Below are 24,277 nucleotides of genomic sequence, written 5' to 3'. Positions count from 1 at the left end.
GGGGCAAGACCTGGTTCCCCTTGCTTGTTGATGCAACATATAACTGTGATATTTGTAACAGTTTGAAGAGGTCCATGTGAACAAAGATGATTCAGAAAGTTGAGTGCCTTGATCAAAGCAAGCATCTCTTTTATATTTATATGCTTGCATCTGTCTTTGTTGTCCAACATACCTTGCACTTTTATTCATCCTAAAACTGCTCCCCAAGCAAAGCCTGAGGCATCTATGCTAACTAATTGCTTTGGAGTTGGAAGGGAGAAGGAGAGACCTGGATTTAGGGGAAATTGCTGTGTCTACCAAGTGATTTCTCTTCTGACAAATTCCAGAAGTGGAACTTAAAAGACAAGGAATGTAGGTGATGGAACCAAGAGACTTCATGTACCACTTTTTCTTTCTCATGTGGAGTCTTGCTAGGGGAATCATGAGAATCACAGACGCCATGCGACCCCTCATCCTAAGGTATTCCCCTTGCAGTGACCAACATCTGAGTGGAAGGTACAGATCTATTTTTTTTCCTGTGGAAGAAAAGCTCTTTGAACTTAGCTGTCTAGCAGACACCAACGAATACAATCCTGTGTGAAGGAATAAAAAAGGACTTTTAATATTCTTTTGTAATCCCAGCTTGTGTAAGGTATCTCTCACCCAAATGAGAGATTTCTGGAACTTTGAAAAATACTTGGCAAAGATAAGCAAGTCATCTAAATATGGAAAAGTGTGGATACTCTGTAGCCTGCAATGAGCTATAATTGGAGCTAGAAACTTTGTGAACACTCTTGCTGCAGTGGATAGTTCAAAGGGCAAGGCAGATAATTGATAATGTGATCCAAGCATACAAAACCTTAAGAAACATCTGAAGTCAGGATGAATAAGGATGTGACAATCATCTTTTAAATCTACTGTTATTAGGAAATTTAAGTGAGGAAGAAGAGATAACAGCTTATGAGGTGATGTCATTTTTAACTGAGAAACTAACCCAAACAGGTTAAAGTAATAAAGAACCAATTTGTCTATGGAAACTTCTTTTGAATTTATGTTCAAGGAATTCTATATTTGTTGTATAATATCTTGTTTAATTGTTTCTCAGTATTCTAACCACTGTATGCTGCATCAATTGTAAAACGCTGATTTTTACTCCTTTTATATGTTCTATGCTATTTGTACAAAATAGCTATGTTTATATATTTTTTTTATTATTTTTATGATTTTTTATGATTTTTTTTATATTTTTTTACTATGTAATTGGAGCTTTTCTCCCCAGGCCTCCACTGAAAACGGTCAGCTTATGTCCAGTCAGATTAACCTGGTAAACAAATGGAAAATAAATAAATAAAAAATAAAAATTGGTCTGCATATCACCTAATAAAAACTTTTCCCAACATGGGGAAGAGGAAGTGGTTCTATCCCTCCCTGAAATAGCATGTCTTGAAGGGCAGGAGGAATAGAAGAGTCTGGTTTGTTGGGTAAGAAATTATCTCCTGGAAAGGGGGGGATCCTCCCACTGCCAATTCTAATCTTGATAAATGATCTTTGGAACCAATTTATGTGAAATTATCTGTTATCAAAGATGAATGTGGGGATTCAGACTTTCTGGAAGGGAAAAGGGGCTACAAGGGTGGGAGGTGGGATAAGGTTCTTTAAATAGTCATTCTGACTTGTTGGACTGCTATTGTTGTTGGGTGGTTCCTAAATTCATTTTAGAAGCCCCCCTCCACCATTTCTTCTTAAACAACAGTTTACCCACATTTTGGTGATACTTTTTATTATTTATTTATTTATTTATTTTGCTGAAATTGCATGAAAGGTTAGAGAATCCCTTAGAAAATTTGAAAAGGGAGGGATGAAAAATCTTAGAGATTCCCTGAATCAGCTTACCTCTTTCATAATGATTAAAGTATTTACCTCTCATACACAAGCTACAGGGTTTGATTCTGATCTTGGGTCATTGGCTTGGCTCCAGTATTCATCTATGAACTTATGAATCACACCTTTTGATAGGCTCAGCAGTAGAGGGATTAAAAATAAATCTCTCTGCCCAAAGGAGAATTTCAAATTTCATTTTTACATCATCTGGGTGGTTTTAAGAACACTGCCAAGCATATCCCCTGAAGACTGTATCAGTGGCCATAGCTCTGGAAGAAGTGTCAACAGAGTCATCCACATACTTTAAGCAATATGACCTGTAAAATAGAAGAAATGAAAGCATTTAAAGCAGATTTTTCCTTACAAACCAAAAAATGAGGAAAGCATTCCTCATACTTTCATAATTAGTCAGAATAAACATTAACATATGAGCCTGACTATCCAAAAGTCTGTAAATCAGAGTTGCAGAAACATTCACTTTTTTCACATACTTATTAATAATCTTCCCATCCTTGTCAGGGAGAGTAAGATTGGAATTAACTAAATGTTAAGCAGCATTAACTAAAGCTAAAGCCTCTCGCCTAGGTTTGGGATGAGTGTATAAAGAATTAAAAATTGAGGTATTTTATACATTCTATCTGCCCTTTTTGGGGCAGCAGGCTGACTATCAGAACAATTGCAGGCAGTGACACACACACATACACACCTTCCAAAGCTGAAAGAATTGAAGGAATGGGTTCTAGTTCTGGAAATTCCTTTTGTATCAGCCCATAGTATTTTCTAGAAACCTCAGTGTTCTCCCACTGAAAACATTGTCACTCTAGAAATAGCCTCAGAGAGGGAAAACTACTATAGGGGAATAAGAAACTGAATACACCTCTGAGTCTAAATCAGAAATCTAAGTAGAAAAACATGCAGCTCTTCCTTCATCTTCCTGTCCAGATTCAGAATCTTGAATCTTTTTACTAAAGGAGGCATCCATCTTTCTTTTACAAGAAACCACCTTATAAACAGGATCTAAGCCTGAATTAAAATTTGAGACAAACCCAGTAAACTACTGTTGTCTAAGGAAATTTGAGCAGGAATAGATGTATGTTTTGTTTTTCTATTTTTTATGCAAAAATGTGGCTAGTAGTGTTGTTAATGGCAGCAACATCTTCCCCAGGGGATGGGCATAATATTCTAACTAAACAGGAAAGTCTTGCCTGTTCTGTCTCCCTATACTGGCAAGAGTGGCTCTCCCTTGTTACTGAGGGGTCCCCTCACAACAACCACACAGGATGTGGCTAACCTCTGATCCACAGTGGCTGTAGGTGCTACACCAGAGGAATTCTGGGTAAAATATGAGTGGTCTGAGGAACCAGCTTTGTCCAAAGCAAAGTCACCCACCAGCAGCTCAGGCAAATTGCTAGCCTGCTATGGTGGCAGAGACTGTTTGCTTACCTTTTTCTTTTTATGACTGGATTAAGACTGACCATGGGACTGGTACTTTGTTCGATGGTCAAACCAAAAAATGGTGCCTCTTTCCCAGGGGAAAACAAGCAGCATAAGCCAGTAAAACATTAACCTCATTAAATTTCAGTTTTCTGTCACAAAAACAGAGTAGAAAGCACTTTAAAACACTTTCACCGGAGCCTAAATTGTAGCTAAAAAGCAACTTCCCTAAACAGGAATGTACATTAAAGCAATAATATTTTATGTGAAAGATTTTTCCATAAAGGGAACTTATCTTTTCAGCCAATGAACAACACAAGCCGACTGTTGATCATTGAAAGCCCACAGAGGAGCCCTCTCTTCAAAGACAGGAATGATCTGACGGGATTGGCATCCAAACCTGTCTTTTTAGTCAGCTCAGTTTGAACTGACTAGTGGTTTGGGCTTATGGAAAGTGCCCTGAAGCTTTGGAAACTGGCTGGCTGTTATATCCTGTGCAGAATATAACCCATATAGCTAAGGCTACTGCAGCAGTGAGATAAATGTATTTGTTTATGGGTAAGTTGCAAAACTGCATTCTCAGTAATTTATCTCAAGTGAAAGGTGCCCTGGAAGAAAATCTTCAGGCATCAGGAGGCGTGAAATTCAAGTCAAGCTATGTACAAAGGAGTTAAAATGTCCAGAATTAAAATCTTAGCCACATCTTAAGTATGGTGACCAGGCATGGACAGTTCTTTGGAAAAATGTTTTGGTTTGAACAGGTACTCACTTAAACTGGATGAATGCATATGCTGTGAATTCTGCTACTTTGCATACGACCACTGATAAGTCATACTATGGCCCAGAAGTGTAGAATTTATATAATTTCAAGAATAAGGAATTAATTGCATTATTACTACAGCTTTCATGCTTCATATTAATGGCCAGGCAGAAAATGCTTCATAGACTTTGAATGAAATGACAAAGTCGAAGATATGACTGCAGAAGTAATGCTCCTGTAGTTAATTTTAGATATCGAAACATTCCTGAAGTGATGATAGGTTTATTGACATGAGCAATGCTTATGTCAATAAGGCTGAGATCAGCATTTGAAGTGTTTTTGGAATATGACATGACAGTGAAATCAGAAACAAGCATTCAATAAATATGCAGAGCTTCCCTGGCTCCATGACACAGAGAACTGGAACACTGACTGTGATACAGGTGACTGCAGTTAGATTTGAGGTCACGGCACTGGAACAGCCAGGTTAAGGAGGAGGAGGAGTGAGAGAGCATGTTCCCTTGCCTCTTCCATGGGTGAAGGAGAGTTGCATAGACTAGGAGGTACACAGGGTGGTGTAGTCTCCTTGGAGGAAACTGTAGATAACCGATTCTGCTGCAGCGGAAGAGACAAGGCTGCTTGGAGGAAATGCCCATGCAAAAGTGAGGAGATGACTTCTGTGGACAGCCAGTTGTGCATCTCCTCCCTGGTGCCTCACCTGGCATCTGCACACTTAATGCTAGGAGAAAAATTGAAAAACCTTGAAAGACCCCTAATGGCTGCCTCTATGATGCCCCTTCGAAGCTGTCCCTCACCAGGGCAAGGGAATGATTGCTTTGCTAGTCCATGAGAGAGTCTGATGGTCTGGAGGCAGTGGGACCAAAACATGAATATACAAAGTTGAGAAGTTTTGCAGGTGAAGAAGAAATGTATGTGAGAAATGAATCATACTTATGGTTATAAATTGCTCCTCAGCATAGAAAAGACTTGTCCATGACCTGTACTTATACTGACGTCATTCATTACTGTTTATGAGGAGGCATGTTGATCAAATTACTGAAATTCACAAGGACACTTACAGATTGTCTACCTGAAAAAGACAAGAAGGAATCCTTGTACAGCACAGGGGTTCCCACATGTGCTGTCAGAAGCACATTATATAACCGTGGAGGCCATACATAAGAAACCTGCAATTATGCCTCTAGTGACCCAAGACTATTAAGAGCCCTTACATTCCCCATGTTGAAAAGAGAGGGACATGCTTCAAAATCTTGTGATTTGCCTGTTCCCATACCATTATAGACCTTCTACTTGTGAACAGTATCCATCTAGTCACCTAAAAGATATGCTAAATAGTGACAAAATCTATTTCTGGAAAGAGAAATAATTCACTTTTGTTTCACAGGAGGCCTGGTCGTCTACCCAGAACTTAGCTAGAAAATGGTTAATGAAACCTTGAATGTTAAATTAATGTCTGATTCATGATGCTAAACAATTTACATAAAATATATATATTAGGGAACCAAAATGTAAAATGATTAGCATAAGAAGGCTAGTGGTGGTAGGCAATGTAGTATCTTAGATATTAAATGGTTAAGCCTATCTGTTATACAACATTAAGAGTGACCACACCTCTGTGAAGTGTATATAATTAGTTATAAGTTTTAATTGGTTCTGAGTATTCTCACACTACTGCTGTCTTTACACAATGTTTCAAAAAAAGTTAGGTATCAGGCTATGCACACTGCTTTAGGTACACCATTTGGATTACTTATTAAAGCTATCAAAACATTTGAAGTGTTTTGATACTTATGCTAAAGCTATAACAGTTTTCCAAGAGGCATCTCCAGGGGTATTTAGAATGATTCATAACCCTACTTTGCTGCTAAAAGTCTGATGTGTCCAGAAGCTGGTCTCACATGCATGAGTTCCAGCATATCCTCATCACAGCAGGGACAGGCCTGCATATTAATACATTACTGCTGCTCCACCCCCAGTGTTTGTGCTGCTGGAGTGGGCAAACTTTGGGTGGTCATCTGACCAAAGGCAAAGGCTCAAGGCTTTGACATAGCTGATGCTATGAACATTCACACATGCAAGAAAGTGTTTCATAGCTGCAACATGGTCACCAACAACAATCCCCGAAATAGTCACCACATACAAGTGCCAAGTTAGTTTATCATAAAAGGGGGGGGGAAGGGAACAATATTAAAGTCATAAATATGAAAGAGCAAGAAAAGGAACACATGCAAGCCAAAAAGATGATAACAAAGGTGGGGGAGTGCAACCTCACAGGGATCAGAGTATAAGGTCACGACAAGTCACAGCCCTGCTGTGGGGATGTGGCTCACCCTGACAAGGAGCAGAGTAGAAGGTTAGGATAGGCTGCAATCCTGCTATGGGGGATTCCCCTTACAGGGAACAGAAAACAAGCTGGGTTACTGTCCTGCTGTGTAGGGTTCAGAACACTGTACCACATGCATGCAGACTGAAAGATGTGCTATGATGGATACAAGATCTCCTGTCCATAGTCACAGCCTGTGAGGACAATGTTGGGTGATTGCAAGTAGTGTTAACATACCCATTGCTGCCATCACCATGGCACAGTGTTTAAAAGGTGAAAGCACAATATCAGATAGGTCTTTGGCCACTGAATAAGGAAGGGGGCACTACTGAGACAGTGCTGGTAAGGACAGTCATTCATACACATACATAGACAGACAGAGACAGACACACACACACACACACACACACACACACACACACACACACACACACACACACACACACATACACACACATATGTACTGTGAAGCCCACTAGGGCTACCTGCCTGTGTCATAGGCTGCCAGAGCTGAAACACTTGAAAAAGTTCACTGCACCAGACACAGAAGTGCCTCTACAAGCCTTACATACATACATGGCAGACATCTTAATAATTTTAAAGAAGACAAGACCTTCTGGGATCATGTGTGGCAGGGACTGGTGAAGGACATCGATAGCATGGGTGGTCACAATACAGCAGTTGTGCATGTGCAATGCAGGATCACAGATATGTCATGGCCAATCACAGGAAATTTCTAGAGACAAGCTGACCACAAAAGGAGAACCATCAGCACAGAGGCATCTCACAGAGGTTGGAGAATTACTGGTGTCCCTGTCTGAGGAATGTGAGAGAGCAGTTATAACTGGTTGTGGCTTGGAAATGGAAGATGGACTGCCAGGATTTGCCCAGGTGTCCACAGTGGAAACACCAAATTAGTACAAACATGTTCCATTACTGCAGCACAGTGAGCTGTTACTGTGAATGTTTTTTCAGCAGAACAAATATGCATTTCTGTTCTTCAGGGACATCAGGGCTGCAATTGTGACAGCCTGCATCACAAGGTAGATATGTGCCCATAAGCTATGTCCATAATTGACATATAGCAGTCTGTATGACACATGGTGCTGGAAGTGACACATATGATCCATCACTGCCATAAGTATGCTATCTGTATGCTTTTCCAGGCTCCACTAGTGGAGACATCACCACAGCAGGTTGGAACATGTCTGATGTCAGCAGTTCACCTGTGGCTGACTATAATGACACCATGTACACAGCACAGTCAGATAACATAGTGGCATTGTCAGCAATGTTAAAACTGGAGGGCACAGACATACACCCCTCATCAAAAATTATGGTGGAGTGGCAAGATGAACCTCTGACATCCCCTGTGATAAGCGCTGGATGTCTTGTCCATGTTTGACCTACCCTGGCTCCACAGGAGTCACAATCACAGATGGCATCAGTGAACCACATGGCATCATAGGATGCCCTCCCACCATTAGAAGAGAGGCATGTAGAGGGCTGGTAATGACATTCCCTGACCTGTATTTCACTCATGACATCCATCAGCAGATATGCAAATCAGTGATTCAGGCTGAGACAACCATTAATAATCTTATCAAAGCTGCAGTGCATGCTGTGTGACATGCTTGAGAAAGTACACAGAGGGATATAAGGACCTGAAGAAGACATGTATGGTGAGGGTAATGGTGGTCCACTTAATAACCACTGGTACATCCATGAGGATATTGAAAGATGCCCACCATGGCCATATAAGAGGACAGATTTGTAGTGCATTGTTATACAAATAGTACACTTTGTTCTAGAAACAGCATCACTGTTCCAATTGTTTTTGACAGCCTTTGTCACTATGTGTGGGCACCTCCTTGGCCATAGCTAGTACTCTTCCTCTTCCTTTTCCACCAAGCGGACAACCCACTGGGAGCTCATGGTTACATAGCTCCACTCTTCCTCACTCCCCTGCTGCCTTACAGAGTGCAACACCTAACCTTTGCTATTCATGAGGTAATGGATGCTAAATTCTATCGCCTTCCCATGTGGGTTCTGGTACATGCTCATAAAGTGGAACAATACCAATTGGATAGAATATCTTCATTTCTTATACCATATGGCCAGCCAGTACACCCGTCCAGTGTTCATCTTGTTCATGTCATGGAAGCCCCACTCTGGCACTGAAGTTTGTGATCTTTAACTCCTCCATACTCTTATCTGTTTGCATAGCTATTACATCCAGCCCCTAATAGCCTTCCATCTATGATGTGTTGCTGTCCCATCACTGTGCCCCACTGTCTCTGTGCAAATGATGATGATAAATGAGCCCTGCCCACCCCTCTGGCCTCTGCATGTATAGTCATGTCTGATGTACAGTGTGGCCAATCAATGCACTGCAATGCATGGTTTAGGTATGCTAGTGCATGCACAAGTTGGAAAAGATGTTGCTTCTTTTTGCTAGTGCCACAATACTACACCTACATCGACCTCATATGAGTTAACCCTGCAGATAGTTCCTCCAATGACTCCTCATCTGACTCCTTCTCTTTCAATGCTACAGGTCTTTCTGGCAGTCATATGATAACCCCATATTGTGATTGCTTTGATAGCATCATAATGTGTAGCATGGTGCAGACAACAAAAATCTTAATGTAGGTTTCTGGTGCATGCTGCAATGTCTCACCTAATGTATCCCACCAGAGCAACAGAGCCTTTATAAGTCCAAGGACATGTTTAACAGTGTTCCTTATCTGTGACAAGTACGGTGATATACACTTTGACACAGTCTGGTAGCTGTGGATGGGGGGAGGTCACCACTCATGGTTCCAAGGCATATCCTACATCATTTGCAGCATGCAACACTGGACATCATTATGAGTGGCCTGCTGCCTACATTCATAAGAAAAGCATATTGAGGAGTCTTTGGGAGGCAGTGTGTACACCTGCGAACTAGAGGACCCTGTGTAAAGTCTCCCCATATGAAATGCTGGTATAGTTCACACAAATGGGCTATGTCATAGAATAGCCTCATAGTGGAGGTTCTCTCCTCTGCTGTCTGTAGAAACCAAACATTCTCCTCCACATGCTGCAAAATGACATCAAGGACCTGATGTAGGATTTGCAAGACCAACACCTGAGAAACTCCCAATGTCTCCCCTGTCAGATGCTGAAAGGTCCCTGTAACAAGGGTAGTTAATGCTGTACAAACCATAATTTCTACCAAAACAGACACTCTACATATAATACTTGATGCTATGTGAGGGGACCATGTATCTACTAACTCTCATATGATGTCTCTAATCACATGCTAATGGTGGACGGCAACCTGGTCATGGAGGTGATGGTATGTTAGCAGCTGTTGTACCATCTGCAACGTGAAAGGTGATGACATGCAACATTGTGGATATTGACTCTGAAGGTAATCATTTACACAAAAGGTTCAGTAGGAAAATACCGATGTTTAGAACAAATGGTCAAAGTGGCTCTTTACTAATTTTATGCTTCAGAATCACTCCATTGTTTGATTTAGTCAGTTGCATACAACATAGTGATCATTAGCACACTGAATCTCATTTGCATGCCAATATATAGTCATTTATATACAACACATGCCACACAATTTCTCTGGTAGTGAGATCTATGTTTCTGAATCTCCCCCCTCCCTCTGCATTGCCAGTCACCATGTTATTTTGCATAATGCTGTGCACTATTTGTTCCTGCATACCACTCAGTATCTATCTTCAGAATTGGTACAGCCTCTGTGTGTCATTAAAACCTTTTTTTTATTTATTGCAGCTCAGCAACTCTCCAGCCAATCAGAATTGCAGCTATAACAAAATCTATCAACCTACTTTAAGGAAAACAAACAAAAAAGGAAATTATAGAAACTGCACGTATTAAAAATAAATACCACCTGTCAGAACAGCTACCCAATCATAATAAACACCTAGAACCCTAATCCATCATTATTTTGTAATAACTAAATAAATAAATATATAAATAAATAAATTAATTAAAAAATACAATGGCCAACACCTATACAGCTAGAATGCAGTTTCACTAGCAAAATGGACTAATCCTAAACAAAAAAAAAAAAACTAAATTAAATAAGATTGTTAAACTATCAAACAGTCAGATATATTACTGAATATAACCCTAATTACACTACTAAATAAAACCCCAAAATTGACTATCTATACACACACACACATATATATATATATATATATATATATATATATATATATATATATATACACATATATATATATATATATATATATATATATATATATATATATATCGCTATAATATCTATCTCTCGCTCTCTCTCTCTCTCTCTACACACACACATATATATATATATATATATATATATATATATATATATGGGTTCCGTTCAGACTTTCGAAGCTCAAAACTTTGAAATCCTGAACAGAGATCGGCATACAGCAGGGACCGGGAGATTTTCCTTGTCCTCGCTGTAGTGCGATCTCAGAGTTGGTATATTTAAGTTGTGGGGGGGTGTGGGGGGTGCAGGGGGGCTTTGCCCCCCCTGCATACACATGTTTTAGACTGTTGGGTGGTGTTTTGGGGGGGTTCACAATTTTGAGATTCCAAGATCTTGAGATTCTGAACTTGATATTCTGAAACTCGTGATTTTTAGCCCATTCATATATATCCATAACAAATAACATAATAAGGGAAAAACTGTATCCCACTGAAGTGAATGGGTCATAATAATTGAAATGAAAAAATGTGAAAAATATGAAAAAAAGATATATATGATATGTGGGGTTTTGTTTCACATCTTGCAATATGTGGCTTTACTACACATCATAAAATATATTCTCTAAATGTACAGTAATGGATATGTTACGTTTCCCATTCCAGATATAGTCCATATATACATTTAGCCCTACTACTCTCTTTATATCCATCTACAGAGACAGCATATGTTGCTGTATTTTGTATTTGTCTGTTAATTAGTTAACCCCCTGGGGAGAGGACTATTTTTCAGGGCAATCCAGGAGCACTGTCTGGTTAAGTGAATTTCTCAAAGGCACATAGCTGGCAAATAGAGGTTGAGGGGAGTCAAACTCTAGGCTACAAGACATAGCTCATTGGCATCGCATAGCCAACAGATTCCTACCCTTACAACAAAAAACATACAGCACTGCTAAAAGATTGCTATGTGTACTTTTACAAAGGTGCTCTAGATAATAACAGTGCTGCTTAGCATTTTAATGATTAAGGTTTGGGGGTGCTGCGTTAGCGGTGTCGCCTCACAGTAAGACGTTGTCCTGTTCGATTCTCAGCTAGAGCGTCTTCTGTGTGGAGACATGCATGAATGGGTGTACCTTCGTCGAAGGTTGTGTGTCAGAGCTGGCAACTCGGCACGTAAAAATCTACTGCCAATCATTAGCGGACTGGAGTTTCGCTGTGGCAACCCCTAACCGGGAAAAGCCGAAAGACACAACAACAACAATCTTACAGAACACTCTTGTGGATATATATAAACATTGGGGGTGCAGCAGGATATTTTATAGTAGCATTCTTTTTTCAGCTAACTCTTTTTGCAGTGAATATAGCCATTTTATTTTTAGGTACAGTATTATAATTGACTGTATAACACAAAACCTATTGTTCATACCAGGGAATAATTAAGCAATTAAAACTGACACCTTGTTACTGTAGGCCAGGTTTCAAACAAAATTGTGAAGAGCCAGGATTCTGTGGTTTGAATGCAGGAATATGTTTATGCTGCTGAGTTTACCAGCACAATGTCATGTAAACCATGATAAGTAGGATGGTCTATTATGCCTATTAACTACCAATGAACTTATATGGTCAGTTGCTGGCTCTCCGAAATGCAAATGTCTAGGACACTGATGTACTTGACAATGGCTAGAAGTGTGTAGTCTGGGATACTGATGTACTTGACAATGGCTAGAAGTGTGTAGCCTAGGACACTGATGTACTTGTCAATGGCTAGAAGTGTGCAGTCTAGGACACTGATGTACTTGACAATGGCTAGAAGTGTGTAGTCTAGGACACTGATGTACTTGACAATGAATAGAAGTGTGTAGTTTAGGACACTGATGTACTTGACAATGAATAGAAGTGTGTAGTCTAGGACACTGATGTACGTGACAATGGCTAAAAGTGTGTAGTCCAGGACACTGATGTACTTGACAATGGCTAGAAGTGTGTAGTCTAGGACACTAATGTACTTGACAATGGCTAGAAGTGTGTAGTCTAGGACAATGATGTACTTGACAATGAATATAAGTGTGTAGTCTAGGACACTGATGTACTTGACAATGAATAGAAGTGTGTAGTCTAGGAAACTGATGTACTTGACAATGGCTAGAAGTGTGTAGTCTAGAACACTGATGTACTTGACAATGAATAGAAGTGTGTAGTCCAGGACACCGATGTACTTGACAATGGCTAGAAGTGTGTAATTAGCCCTCATACTACTTAATGTTTCTTGAAGATAACTGGCAACCTAATACAAATGTTGACAGAAACACTAAGCGAGGCTAAAAATCAGTACTGGACCAATATTCCTAGACATCTATACAGGAATCCAGTTTTCAGCATATTGAATTCCTAAACCTGGCAGTAACTGGGATTCCATATCATGATTACCTTCAGTAGTAGATTCCAGCTTCACATAAACCCCCCTCCTCACACCAGGTATTGCTTATTACTTAGGACATCACTGATGACGTTATCTGCCCCACACCTCCCTACATTATATTGCTGTTCTTTCTTTACTCCCCCTCTCCCTTTTATTGATTTAATAAAGACAACAGACAGGAAAGCCCTATATCTGTATATCGTGCTTTGCTGATACTGCACTCATGACAACACAACACATTATTGCCATGTTTCCACCAACTTAGGAAATGTGCAGTTATTTTATTGCCTACGGATTACATAACTATTGTTTTATGATAGCCTTGTGTCTAGAAAGGCTGTATAAAGCATGTGTCATAAAATATTTGATTTTTCTTCCCCTTGCTGTGCACCTCCCTCTAGGTAACGTGCTCGCCAGCTTTCCAGCCCAGTCACTGTCCCAGCTGTATCTTTTCACTCCGGGACTCGGCAAAAGCGGTCTTCTGGCAGTGCGGGTCCCCTTCTATACAGATAAGAACTGTGGTCAGCCACTTGTGCAGAACTTAACCTAAGAAAATTATGCTTACTTTTTCTTGCTGCTGCAGTTAACTAAGTTAAGCTTAGCAAGCTTAATCTCCCCTGCGAGCACCTTACATAGAACGGCAGCCTTTCTCTATTTCCTCAGGCCTGTTAAATCAGCTCATGTCTTTTCAATTAGACATCCCGGCCCTCCTAGACCTAGTTACTCAACAGATCTTGGGGCCCCACTAGTAAATAGTGTTCTTTTTATTGTTTTTCAAGCACACCTTATGCTTAATATCAAACAGTTTTTTTATGCAAGGCGGCATCTTGACTGATTGTTTTTGTTCTATGCTTTCTAGCCTGCTCTCTGTGAACTGGGTGTAGCCCCCCCCCTCTTGCCTGTACTGCCCCCCCCTACCTGTTACAAGTCTAAAACTCCTTCCCATAGCTACAAGGCACCATATTTTATTTTTCTTCCCCTTGCTGTGCGTCTCCTTCTAGGTAGCATGCTCGCCAGGTAAGGGTCCAGCTGATGCAAACTGAATTATTAATATTTCTCATGTAACTTATTGCTTGTAAGATGGAATATATGCTACTATGTTAATAGCAGAACTGCTTAAAGTGGTGCAATAGCTTGCCGACACTGTTTAGAAATACGAACGTAATAGCTGTACCTGCAAGCCAATATAGCCTTGTTGTTGTCGCAACTCCTTTGATTTAAAAAAAAACAAGACTTGAAAATGATGGTAGCCTTATTTCTGTTGAAATGTTGAAACAACTGTATTAATGAAGCTATGCTTTTAATGTGAGTTAATGGCTTTACCCCGTACTGTGTTAATGTGCGTTACTGTTCTTTCCCCCTGAACTGTTTCCCTGTTATCCTTTGGTCTCTATCACACCTAGCTAGAAAGGAAACTATTAACTAATTTTTAATGCAGTGGCAGAGTTAGAATTGCTGATAGAAGTGAAATGATAAATGCTATATTAATATAAAGGCGTTCTTGGTCTTTTACTACTTCCAATGTGAAAACCGTGGATCCGACCCTGTAAAATAAGTGAGACTGTTTGATTAATATGTTATGTTAACTTTACCCTGAAACTTTTTTGTTGCGTAAAATGTTCTTCTCTGAGTCTTCCTATTTGCAGTACTACTTTTATCACCTCCCTCTGTCCTTTTTTGCCTCCTTAGCTTTCTAGCCCAGCCACTCTCCCAGCTGCATCTTCTCACTCCGGAACTGAACCATACCTTATGCTTAATATCCAACAGTTTTTTCTGCAAGGCGCATCTTGACTGACTGTTTTTGTTGTTTGCTTTCTAGCCTGCTCTCCCTCTCACCCAGTGTTTCTCCTCCCATTATGCCTTTCAAATCCCAGACTTTTCTCTTCCTACCTCCCCTACTATTTCTCTATACTCTCACATCCTATCACTCCCATCTCAAGCAATCTTATCTCTGCCCAGCAACCACTACTATCAGTCCTTCCATAAAACCCCCAATATATTTTCCAAAATGCTCATTCATCTTTCCTTCAAACAGTCCCCTCCCCAAAATCAAGATACCACCTTATCACTCTAACTCATTAGATGAAAAAACAGAGCACCTCCTAATCAAACAATTTCCCCTCCATAGATTCATACTCCTGTCAGGGGATATTCATCCTAACCCTGGCCCCTGCCCTACCCCCTCAATTAATACTATAAATCCCCCTCAACCCCACCAACTACATGCCTATAAAAAACAGGTAACCTTCTACTCAATGAATCTAAGAAGTGTTCTTACCAAAGTTAGTGAATTCCATGCCTGGATGGCCAACTACATAACTACTCTTACAGAAACCTGGTTGAAACCACACATCCAAGACAGTAATATCCTCCCACCTGGATATAACTTACTTAGACTTGACAGACAAAAGAAGAAAGGTGGTGGAGTGGCCATTCTCTATTCTGACTCTCACTAATCCAAGTAAACCAACACCCTCTTTTACACCTGCTGAACTCCCGATGGCCAATTTTAAACTCAACAGTTTCACCACCTTTACCATATTTACTAGCTATATTCTCCCTGAGGACAACATTCCAGTCCTGGAAAATATTCTCTACTATCTCACTCTAAACTTTCAAAATGAAACCATCCTCCTTGGTGATGTCAATATTAATTGGCTTACCCCTCCAGGCATCCAACACCAAATCATTCATTAATCTGCATGGCTTCGAGCAACTAATCTCCACACCCACTCATAAATAAACCCCAACTCCCTAGCTCTCTCTTAGATTGGATTTTGGTCTCCCACCCCCTCAAATACCACAAACCTGAGACTCTACCAGACTGTCTTAGTGATCATTCACCTGTGAGAGTCATCAGATATACTCCTCACTTCACTAGGCCCCATAGATACATAACCTCCTGCAAACTTTCCACCTTCTGCCCTGAATCCTTTAAAGACCACCTCTCAAGAATAAACTGGTGACATCTAACCTATCTCCCCCTTGACAAAGCTGTCCAGTCATCCAACGCTACCTTCCTAAGCATCCTAAACTCTCTTGACCCTCTCCATTCAATTAGGATCAAATCTAATATATCACCTTGGTTAACAAATTCTACCTGTACCCTTATGAAAAATTGAGACAGAATGTGGAAACTATGGAGAAAAACCGAACTCTCTATTCATTTACAAAACTATAAAGAACAAGAAACCAAGTAAAAAAACTTCTCATTAAAGACAAAAAGGACTTCTATACCATCCTCCACTTCAGCCAAAGGTCTGACCCCCCAAAATTCTGGAACTCCATAAATCATATTCTGCATCCAGGTACCCCTTCTTCCCCCAACGCATGCCCTAACAACTCACCTGAAGAAACTGCTAACCTATTCAACACCCACTTTATCAAAATGGTATCTAGGATATTGGACTCCTCCCCTTCTACAAATAATGCTAACAACATCTCCAATACCACTTCTCTACCCTCTCTGTCAGACTCCTAACTATATAAGATCCTTACTCTCAAAACTTAAACTTTGCTCCCCTTCTTCTGACAACCTACCCTCCTTGTTCTTTCAGATTGCTGCCGAACCACTTGCTCTCCCTGTATCCATCCTAATTAATCGGTCCATCTCAGAATCATATGTCCCCTCCATATGGAAAAAGTTCTACACCTTGCCTATACATAAAGGAGGTAACTCTACTGACATCACAATTTTTAGTCCAATCGCAATCCTGTCTCCTCTCTAAAAAATATTGGAAAAATCTATCTACAAACAAATTATGCAATACCAACTTCAGGAAGACCTACTCAACACGGTTTTTGCCCCAAACATACTACCACAACTGCACTGATATCTTTTGTACACACCATTTTCCTTGCTAGCGATAACAATAAACTGGTCTCCTGTCTGTTCTTGAACCTCTCCAAGGCCTTTGATACAGTTTCCCACTCTCTTCTGCTGAATAAACTATCAAACCTTAACTTCTCTCCCTCAGCAATTTCCTACTTTTCTAGTTATCTCTCTGATCATCTACAATCTGTTAAATGGCTCACAGCCCTATCTCCTCCCCTCCCAGTAAAAATGGGTGTCCCACAAGGATCTATCCTTGGCCCACTTCTGTTCAATGTTTTCACTAATCTACTACACACCTCCTGTCCCCAGTTATCCCTTATACAATATGCAGATGACTCAGCTGTCATCACTATCTCTGATACTCCCTCAGACCTAAACTCTGTCACCCAATCATCCTTCAACTCAGTTGAATCTTGGCTCTGTAATAACAAACTAATTCTCAACCCCAAGAAAACAAAACTCTTACTCTTTCTCCTGAAATATCTTACCCATCTAAAAACATCTTTTCCTATACTGTCCCTAAACAACATATAAATCTCAGTCAAATCTAGCACAAAAGAGTCACTATCGATGACCAACTAAAATTTGATTTACTTCTGTTAAACTGTATTAAAAAAACACACCAAAAGCTTGGATTCCTTTACTGCAACAAAAAATTCTTAACTAACAAAGCTAAATTAACTCTGTCACATGCTTAGCTCCTTCCTATGCTTTTGTATAGCTGTCACATTCTTACTAATCTAAATTCCTCTCTCTTAGCTAATCTAAATTCCTCTCTCTTAGCTAAACTTGAATCAACCTACAACAAGGTGGCTAGGTTTGCTCACTGCTCATCCACCTCACAGGTCACACCACTGTCTCTCCTTAAGATTCTTAGACTGGCTAGAATTACCCCACCAGCTTATCATCTCTCAACTACAGATAATCCACTCAATTTTATATCAGCACTCTTTCTGTCCTAGTCTCACTCCTATAATCTGTAAATACTCCCCAACATGGTGTCTACGCAGCTCTGACCAAGACCTACTACACATATATAAACCCAAGACCAAAACTGTCTGAAACCTCTATAGTCCAACCCTGCCATATCTTGGAACAAACTCCCCCTTGAAATTAGATCCCTCATGCACCCCAAATATTTCAAAACAGCCACCAAAAAATACTTACAAACTCACTGGTCCTGCCATTGTACTCATCCTCCTAAACTGTTTCCCTTGGCTACTTTCACCCCTATTCAACACCTCCCTTACAACACACACTCTTCTTTGACAAAATCCCACTACCCCATTTTATGGGCTTTTCTTTATAAACTGTAATCTTTAGCTTACACTTTCTATCCCCATTAGGAATTAATCTTCCTCTCATCCCTTCCTCCATTTTTCACCTCTATCAAATCTCCTAGCCAAGCTGTCAACAATATATATTTTTTTACAACTCTGCAACCCTGTATATTATATACATATGTATTCCTTTTTATTTCTCTATCTGCTATGTTTGTTCTACTCTAGTGTCTAACTATAACATTTCATTGCTAGAACATGTTGTATTTAATAATAATGATTGTTTTCATCTTCAAAAAAAAATCATTGTATTTTCACTGTTTGAGCTTTTCTCCTCGGGTCTCCCCTGAAAATGAGCCACTTAGCTCAGTTGGACTAACCCGGCCAACAAATGTAAAATAAATAATAAATAAATAATAAAAATGTAGAAACAATTATTTCTTCAATATGTGCAAACTGTGCAGCCTGCAAAATATGTCAACAATTCAGGAAAAATGCAGACAATCAATACACCTGTTTATGCCTTCATTTAATCATCATGTGTTAGGTGACTAACAGTATTCTGGCAAAGCTACACCAACCAGTCCTGAACACTGTATAAAAAAAATATGGAAAGAAACAGTTACATCCCTCTGCTTTGTATTTAACTGTGTACATTCCTGACCACTGTAGCTTCTAACCACATCTTTCACAGTAGCCAATCAGATGTGGATTACAGGAATTGCCCAAGGCTCTTACCAAACAGATGAAGTCAGTATCAGCAGTGCAGTACAGGTCAATGGTCAGTGCTCTCTGGCGACAGTGGAACTCCTGAACTTTTCTGCTGACATATTCCACAGGAAGATCAAAGTCAGTCTTGGGGCCTCCCTGCAAGATAAAACAAAGAATCAAGCAGTGTTAAAAAAACAAATGCAGATTGAAAAAAGTTGAGAAAGGGGAAGGGAGGGAAGAAGGTTACCTGCAAGGTCTGAAAATCACAGATAATTAATGAGCATTATTTCCACAGGCAAGGTACAGGTTACAGATAATAAAAGGAGGCTGGGGAAGATAAAATCAACACTCTGTGACCCTTTCTTCTTTCTCTGCCTATATCGTTTTTAAATTAACTTTATAAAAACTATTAATCGTTGCTAGCACAAGATGCCAATTTTAAGTGACCTCTGATTTCTAGAAGGCTGTCTTCTCAAATTAAGCAGAAAAGATTGCATGATTTTCATGTGACACTGTGCAATTTTCATGTCAGAAATACTGAATTGAAATGAGTCCATGCCCATAGATATTTTACTTTATGCCATGTGTATCTGGTATAGGTACCTATGTGTGAGTATACATGTGTGTATCCCTTGTAGTGCAAATATGTTGGACCATTAGGGAGATTTGTGGGTGAGTCAGTAAAGACTGGCATTAAAATAAAAGGAATAGCAAACAAATTTAAATGCTCACAATGATGCCTCCTACTGTGTAGGGAGCCATAGGTAAATTAGTTGTTTGCCTTCTTCCCGTCCAAACTGCAACTCACACACCTGAGGATAAACACAGCATTGGATATACTTATATTACTTCAGATCTTTAGGATGACTGAATTGAAGCCCATGACTGGATCCTGCTTATTCTATCACCTGCAAGGGAATTCCCTACACTTTGCTTACAATTAGCTGGGCAGCCATTTTGGTTTCATTCACTTCATTTTTTATTTATTTTTTTTATTTTACTTATTTTTTTAGGGAGCACATAGTAACTTGTTGAATATAGTTATGCTGAATACCAAGAAATCAAAACTACAATGAAATAATAAACATTCAGAGCAAGTATTTTGACAGGGGTGCAACCTTCCACTCCCCCATGTGTAGGGCTGTGATTCTCCCACATCCCTGCAAATTAAATGTATTAAATACAAGTCTGTAGAATTTTGAAAGCTCTGTCTTGCAGAGGGATAAAAAGTCTTGCTGTGTGCAGATGACCTGAGATTCAGTTACTGATTTTATATCTGGAGACGCCAGTGAAGGAGGATCAGAGTGAGTGGTTAAAGCAGGCTGATCCTAGAAGGAAGGAAGTGTAGTTGCGTAAGTCTTACATACCAGTAACAGTGGATGTTCAAATTTCACATTGCCTCATTGGAATATGGGTTTTGTGTCTGCCTACAAATTCATACTGGCAGCTTTCCAGAGTTCAGAATCTCCTTCTCTGACTCTCTGTGATAGGGGATTGGCTAAGCCCTTCCCATCAGGGGAGGCTTGACCCCTGTTACACAAAATCAGATATTCAGGTTTTTTTTAAAGCCAGAAATCCTATTTTCTTTCATGTTGTTCCTCCCCACCAATAAGCCAACCTACCTTCTGTCTGTAGACTCAACATATGGTCTCATGCTTTCACTCAGTGGAGGCATAGTCCAAGTATAAGGAGTGCTATCTTCATCCACAGTGGTCTGTAAATTTTTTGCTGGCCTATGTCCCTCTCCTATGTGCTTAGCACAAGCTATGATTGGTTAGGCTTAGGAAACTATTCCCCCCAGCCGTAATGGGTGTACACTGGACCATCTATCCTGCCCCCCAGCCTAACATCCAACCTCCCTGAGCTTCAGCCACTGCTAGAATTCAACTGTAGAGACATCAGCACTTACCCTCACCCCCCCAGAATAGGAATCTATTATCCTCACTGCCAACTCCATCAATCTCCCGAGCCGCTAAATGAACTTGCGTCACCTGGGTCATATCAGGCTTTATCACTTTATGCCACTGGAGTGGCATAGTTATTCAGGATTTTAGTGCTAAGTTGGATGAACCGAGGAGGACCAAAAGCAAGAATTGCCTGAAACCAACCAATTCACAACCTAGAAACACCAAAACAAATAACCAAACCAACGGCACACAACAAGTCTGGATACCATTGAATTATATACAAAATGGGGGGGGCTGCTGCTGCCACTTAAGCAGAATGAAATTTGAACATCTACTTTTACAGGTAAGTAGGACTTACACAAATGTACTATGTTCATCATTCAAGCTGTCCTATTGGCATATGGGTAGATTCCCAAAGCCTACCCTACCTGGAAGGAGGAAGGATAAGGATCCAGGATAAGGATCCAGGAGACCCTGGCGAATGGTCCTCAGAAAGCATGCTCTGGAATTGGAGAAAGAATACAGTTTGTAGTACTTTGTAAGGTATAAACAAAATACCAGGTTGCTGCCTATAAGAGTTCATTGCTTTCCATATGCCACTGAAGAGGATTCTTCTGTGGTGGAATGCATTTTAACCATGCTTGAAATGGATTTATACTGGTGGAAGTAACAAAAAGCAATAGCAGAGGCCAACCAATGAGCAATTATTTACTTAGAGATAGGCTGACACCTCTTACCTCCAGAATAGGAAATACAAAGCTGTTAAGCTTTCCTGAAGGGCTTAGTTCTATTAAGGTAATGCCTGAGCTGCCTCTGCACATCTAAGGTATTCATAATTTTCTGTCCCATGTTTTTAGTTCAGGAAAGAAAGCTGGTGGACAGATGGCTTAATTCAGGGTAAATTCTGAAACAACTTTTAGCATGAAAGAAAGATTAGAGTGTAAAACAACCTTGTCCTTGTGGAAAATCAGACAAGGTTATCTCGCCATGACAGCTTGCAGCTCAGATTCTCACATTATAGATTTCAGAGCAAAAAGCATAACAGGTTTTCAAGTGATGAACCTCAAAGCAAGAAAAGCAGATTCAAAAGGAGATAAGGTAAAATTTTCATCAATAAAGTTGAGATGCCAGTGAGGAGGAATTTGCTTTTAAGTGGGTCTCAAACACAAAGTTCTTTTTATAAAATGTTTGACCACAAAAAGAGATGAAAGAGAGAGATCCATGGACAGACTTGATAGATGCATAAGCTAAGCCATCATTGAGTAGCTCACAAAAATATTTTAAAACCAAAGGGGTAAACATCATATTGGGCCTCTGCTATTGGTTAGGTATCACCTAGAAAATCTCTTCTACTCATAACTATAATACTTTCTAGTTGCAAGTTTTGTTGCCTCTTTCATCACCTGCTGCACATCCTCATGGAACAAATGGCTAAAAGGTATCGGATAGAATCCCTGGTCAGTAGCACTTGCTCTAAGATGAAGATGTGGCAGTCATCCTTCACACTGTGTGAGCAGATCCAGAGTGAGAAGAAGCTTGTGGTAATTGCCCTTGGCCAATTCCCTTAAAAGGGAGTGACAACTTTGCATGGGTCAAAAGAGGGTCCTCACAATTATCTTTGGTAAATCTTTATGAATCTTCATAAGTACCTTGGGTATCAGGGGAACGGGTGAAAATGCATAAAGCAACATTCCTGTGCAAAGGAGATTACTTCTGTTCTCCAAGCATGGCTGGAAGGATGTCTTGAACACAATTTTTCTAACTATCTGTTTTGAAAGGAGTCAAACAGAACTATTTGAAGTGTTCCCCACACCTGGACCAAATCTAGGCAGACGTCTGTCCTGAGTTTCTATTTGTGAGGGTCTGTCCAAGATCTGCTTAGTCTGTCTGACTTTAGGTTTTGCTCTGATTGGGATTTATGAGTCCTGCAGTATCAGATGATTTTGTAAATTTAGCTGCCAGGCCATCACTGCCAACCGGCAAAGAGGTATGACCTTTTATGAATTTGTTTGTTCAAATAGCACACAACTGTGGTGTTGTCTGTGACAATAAAAAGGGGACCTGGAGACCATAAGTGGTGAAGAAATCTTAAGGTCTGAATCACTGTTAACACTTATTTGATTTTTTTATGCTTTGTAGCATCCTATGAACTCCATTATTCCTTCACTAGAACTTCCCTGGAGAATGTTCCCAGTGCAAAATCTAAGAAGTCCATCTGGACTGATTCAATTGCAGTCTGGAGGGAGAAGGGCAGGACTGGATTGAGAAACATCATCATTTCACAAATTCCAGCACTGTTACCTGGAACTCCAAGGGAAGCAGGTGCTGGATCCAACAATTTTTTAAGTACTATGAACTCTTTTCTCATGTGTAGCCTGGACTGTGGTGTCATGAGAATCATTTCTGCCATGAGGCCTAGAATTTGAGAAAATCTCTTGCAGAAGCAGCTTGTTGTAGAGGGAAATCCCTGAAAATTTTCTTAACAGTCAGGACTTTGTCTTCTAGTAGAAAGGCCATACTTTTTTCTGTGTCCATCATGGGTTCATAGGTTCATAGGTAGGTACTAGGCTATCTGCCCAAAGGCATTTATAAGCCTAACCAGAATGTGTTGGCTTTCATCACCCCCTTAGATTAGTTCCCTGTGCCTCTGTCCAGCAGAGCCACTGAAGTGATCCCTGGGGTAAACTTTCTGTTTCCTATCCACTCATCAAGGTTTCTTTTGAAGAGTGTTAGCGAGGAGCTCTGCCTAATGTAGATTGGAATCTTGTTCCAAAGCATGGGAAGTCTCTGGGACAGGAATCTATCCCTTCAGCACATCCTATGTATTGTTGTGGTGAGGTTTAGGTCTCTAGAGCGTGTGGCTTGAGGGGATATGGTTTTCTTTAGGTGGAGCATGTCCATCAATTCTGGGTTGGACATGGCCTTGTATGTCAGGCAGAGATCACTTCTGAGTAGGCGGTATGCAACTGAGTACAGCTGGAGTTTCTTTAGTCGAGCTGCATAGGGCATCTGTTTGAGGCCAGTGATTCTCTTGGTGAGGTACTTCTGTGGTCTTTCCAGCTATTGCAGGTGTCTTGTAAGGTACATTCCAAACTGGACATTGTACTCTATGATGGGTCTGATGAGTGATGAGTAGAGGGGCACAATCACCTCTTTTGATCTGGATGCGAACCCTTTAGTGATTAGGTGGGCCACATAGAAGGATTTTCTAACCACTTTGGCAATGTGATTATCACTGGAGAGGTTACTATCTACTTGGGTCCCCAGATCCCTTACTACGTCTTCCATATTTAGGGGACTACCACCTATGTGGTAGTTTGTGGGTACTTTGTTTTTTCCAAAGGGGATGACTATGCACTTTTTGGCATTTAGCTTGAGGCCATGATTTTGACACCAGGTATCTGTCTCAGTGAGACCCTTTTGGAGGATGTCTGTGTCAGCTGGAGAGTCAATTATAGCCCCTAGTTTGCAGTCATCTGCGAACTTGGTCATCCATAGTCCTC

General features: G+C 40.3%; 1 long non-coding RNA gene across 1 annotated transcript in view; it reads right to left on the bottom strand.

Moving 5' to 3' along the window:
- LOC122812821 overlaps positions 1-24,277 on the bottom strand; it is a 107,426-nt gene that overhangs the window by 59,812 nt on the left and 23,337 nt on the right. The window contains exon 2 of the long non-coding RNA XR_006366581.1: positions 18,895-19,023. This is a non-coding gene — a long non-coding RNA (uncharacterized LOC122812821). The remainder of the gene's footprint in view (positions 1-18,894; positions 19,024-24,277) is intronic.

This window comes from Protopterus annectens, chromosome 10.part0 (genome assembly GCF_019279795.1).
Source record: "Protopterus annectens isolate FY-2018-M chromosome 10.part0, PAN1.0, whole genome shotgun sequence".
Lineage (NCBI taxonomy): Eukaryota > Metazoa > Chordata > Ceratodontiformes > Protopteridae > Protopterus > Protopterus annectens.
This window is presented reverse-complemented; position numbering and strand designations above follow the sequence as displayed.